At 46.3% G+C, this 4,189-nt stretch overlaps 1 pseudogene; it reads right to left on the bottom strand.

The window, feature by feature from the left end:
- Nucleotides 1–1,211: 1,211 nt before the first annotated feature.
- On the bottom strand, nucleotides 1,212–1,386 carry LOC138223495 (U2 spliceosomal RNA; annotated as a pseudogene).
- Between the last annotated feature and the right edge of the window lie 2,803 nt (nucleotides 1,387–4,189).

Genomic DNA, 4,189 nt, shown 5'->3' with positions numbered 1-4,189 from the left:
TTTCATACGAGGCGTCCGTGGCCATGTAGGCCTCCATGTATCTCTCTGCCTTGTTGTCCTGGAGGCAGTAGAGATCTCCAGCCACCAACTGCAAGATCCCTCGTAGGAAGGTCATAAAGAAGGATTTCGCAGTCGGCATCGTCTCCGTTTGCTTGGTCCAGTCGAACTGGATCAGATAGTGTCTGCTATCTGGGTTGGAGAAAAAGGGAAAAGAGGTAAAGAGTAAAAGGAGCTAAAGGAGCAGCGAGGGTGCCCTAGCCTTTGTCCTTGTGGGCAAAGCCCAGCTAGGTGCAGGCGCAGGAGGAGAGAGAGAGAGAGAGAGGAGAGCAGAAAGTGCTTCCGGGTCTCGAGGAAGAAAGCAAGCACTGCGGGCAGGCCACGTGTACCTGCTCCCTGCCAAGAGGCCAAGGAGGCAGAGAGAGAGAGAGAGAGAGGGGGAGAGAGAGAAGGAGCGGATAGCGCTTCCGAGTCTCGACGGGCAGGCCACGTATACCTACTCCCAGCCAAGAGGCCAAGGAGGCAGAGCAAGAGAAAGGGGTGGGGAGAGGAGAGAGCAGAGAGAGAGAACGTTGCTGCGGGATCCCACCCAGCTCAGCTGCTGCTTGGCCTTAAGCCCCTAGGCTCAACCTAGAGCGATACCAGCTCAAACACTCTTCAGGGTCTTCGATCGCCTTCTAGACCTTTGGAAAGACAAGAACTGCGGGCACGCCACTTGAACTTGATCTTAGCCAAAAGGCCGAGAAGCGATGCCCCCAAAGGCGCGGAGCGACGCGCGGGCGTTCCACTGGCGCACAGTGGCGCAGGCAGACTCCTCTGGAGCCCGGGACCCGCGCAGCTGCCGGCCTCCCTGCAGCCAGAGGCCTGCCGCCGGACTCTGCTCCCCCTCTCTCTCGGGAGGGAGGGACGGGGACGCACACACGCACGCACGCACGCACGCCGAAAAAAAAGAAAATGGTGGATATACTAAGTTTTTTGGAGGGAAAACGCACAGGAGCCGAAAAGGGGGCTGGGCCTGCTTGCCCAGAGAGTCGAGACGCGGGAAAGCGCACAGAGGGAGCACGGGAACGGAGATGGAGACAGGGAGGGGGAGAGAGACAGACACAGAGACGCACACAGATGGACGAGAGACGAGACCCGAGAAGAAAGAGCTCCAGTCCACCTCGCTTGCTTGCTCGCTAGCTAGCTACGTCTCTCTTTTCACCACTGAGAGAAGGTGGTGCACCGCTCCCGGAGGCACTGCAATACCGGGCCGATGTGTGGAGAGGACGGAGCAAGCTCCTGATCCAGCTCCCTGTTCCAAAAATCCGTTTAATATGTGGTCCCCCGATGGGGGACGTATCAGATATTAAATTGATAAGAACTGCTTTTTTTATTACAAAAAGCAAACCTTCAAATATAAACAAACAAATCACAAACAACCAAAATACACATTAGTCATGACCCAAAGACAACCAACCTTATAACACAAACCCAAACATAATACAAAACCAATATATCCGTTAAGCACTTCCTTTTTCTACCAATAATTCCCATTCAACTTATCAACAAAATTGTTACAACACAAAACAAATCTGTTCAAATCCCACTACATAACCCCAAACCCTGCTCATCTCCATAATCCTGCCCATTATGCTAATTAAACCAAAATCCTCATTCCCAAACTTACAATTCGCTCATTTTCCTAACCCCATTATATACAACCAGCGTCCCATCCCAATTTCCAAAACAATTCCCCCCACAACGTCACCCTATTTACATTTTCACTCCTTATACAAATTATTCCAACAATCAAATTCATATCACAAACAGTACAATAATTTTGTTACACTAATACCAATTCGATCAAAAACAATACACAGCAAATCAATATCACAGTTCATCATTATTCACTTCCACCATTCCCCTAATAATCCCACCCCTTATGCAATTGTAACCCTAACTTCTAAAAGTCACTTCAAACCTTATAGTAAACAAATAAACCCTTCCATCTTTCTTTTGCAGCATGGTATCCCCTTTTCCTTACATCCAATGTTAACTCATTTCTAATTCTGTACAAGAGACTGTTATATAAACCCACCTCACTTGTATGTACCCCGTTTTTGGCCAACTTATTCCGTGCTCTCCATAACTCCAGTTTCACCATGCTTATTAATATCCATAACATTACACCAACCCCACGTGGATATGTCCCCTTCTTTATTCCGTACAATATAATTTGCAGAGTGACTACAAATCTCGGTACCAATTTCTCAAACACTCCATTACACATTTCCCACGTCCTTCTTGCATACTCGCATTCCCAAAATACATGGTTTATGGTCTCCTGTTGTTTGCATAGTGCTCTAGGACATGTTCTCTGCAAGGTCAATTTTTGCCTATATAAAACGTTGCGCACCGGGAGCCGCTGCCAGGCTATGAGCCAGTTCAGGTCCATCAATTCGTGGCTCAATTCTTTGGGTTGTATTTGACCCCATACTTCATCTGGCAATCCACCAACCAACTCCATTCTGTCGTTTGTTGCAGCTTCTTTGTACAGTACTCTGTGATTGAGCAGCAATGCGGCCTCTACCCCATTTGTGTGTCGTTGGATCCACACCGTGGCATGCCGGTAGTGCCAAGGTAAGTCTTCACCGTGGGGATCTTATTGTCCCATTTAAATATCCCTCTTAATTTCCCTGTTAACCAAAACCTCACAAAGTATTGAGATGTGTGAACAAACAGCGTTTTAAGAGCAACACACAAAGAAACCACAAATACACAGTTAATCTTCATAGGCAAGTTTGGAACTCCCCTTCCCCCTTTCCCAGTAGGTCTAAACATGTCAGGTCTCTTTATATAATCATATTTTTTCCCCCATATGAACCAAAAAGGTTCTCTTATCAAATATCTATTTAATCTCAAAGGTATCGGATACACTGCTGCCAAATAACTCAAAGCAGACAGAACTTCAATCTTGATTACAAGCACTTTACCTATATGAGTCAAACTTTTATTTGACCACTGGCCTAGACTTACTCTCACCTTTTCCAATTTCTCTAGCCAGTTATAGTTGGCCGCATCCCCTTCCTTAAAGTGAACTCCCAGTATCCGCATTGGATCCCTACAGACTTGAAGTCCACTCACTCTATCTTGCCTGTCTCTCCATTTCCCGAAAAATTTGATTTTACTCTTCTCTATATTCAACCTAGCACCAGAAGCCGCAGCAAAAAGCTCTAAAAGTTCTAGCGCCCTCTGCAGGTCAGCGTCAGAAGACATGAACAGAGTTAAATCATCAGCATATAGGGCTATCTTAGCCCTTTGTCCACCACCCCCAGGTATCAATATCCCCTCCACTTTCGGGTCTAGACACACTAAACGGGCGTAGGCTTCAATGTAAATGACAAAAAGCAAAGGAGAAAGAGGGCATCCCTGCCTTACCCCTGAGTTCTGCCAAACCATATTTCCAATATACCCATTTATTAAGCTCTTACTTCCCACTTCTGTGTAAAAGGTCTGAATCCATCTAATGAAGGTTGGGCCAAACCCCATCCGCTCCATCACCTTCCACAAGGAAGAGTGGGAGACCCTGTCAAAGGCCTTTTCCAGATCCAGATTTACTAACATAAGAGACAGCTCCCTTTGTCCTGTCCAAGCTATTAAATCTCTTATCAATTGTAAGGTCCAACTTATTTTTCGACCCTGAACCCCACACGTTTGCTCTATGCCAATAACTGATGGTAGTACCCTTTTTTTGTCTATTCACGAGTACTTTGGCAAAAAGCTTGTAGTCCGTGCACAAAAGCATCAATGGTCTCCAATTCTTTAAGTCAGTAGCCCTTCCCTTTTTAAACAGCAATGTTAAAATCCCTGTCCTCATCGAAGTCCCATATGCCCCTTTTTAAAAATCTCATTCATAACCTGAAGCAGCACGTCACTCAACTCATCCCAAAACGTAACATAAAACTCAGCAGGTATGCCGTCGACACCGGGCACCTTACCCTTTTTCATGTCACTCTTGACCTCGTTTAATTCCTTTAAAGTAAAGGGTTCTTCTATGCTCAGCCTCTCCTTCTCTGTCACTGTTTGTGACACCTTTCCCAACACTCTTTGCACTGCTTCCTCTTTTATTTCCTGATCTGTAAAAAGTTCTTGGTAAAACTCAAGTGCCACTTCTAGCATTCCATCTCTATCTGACACCAACTGTCCTGAA

Source organism: Lepisosteus oculatus, chromosome 16, assembly GCF_040954835.1.
Source record: "Lepisosteus oculatus isolate fLepOcu1 chromosome 16, fLepOcu1.hap2, whole genome shotgun sequence".
Taxonomy (NCBI): Eukaryota; Metazoa; Chordata; class Actinopteri; order Semionotiformes; family Lepisosteidae; genus Lepisosteus; species Lepisosteus oculatus.
The sequence above is the reverse complement of the archived record's forward strand: the minus strand, read 5'-3'. Positions and strand labels throughout refer to the sequence as shown.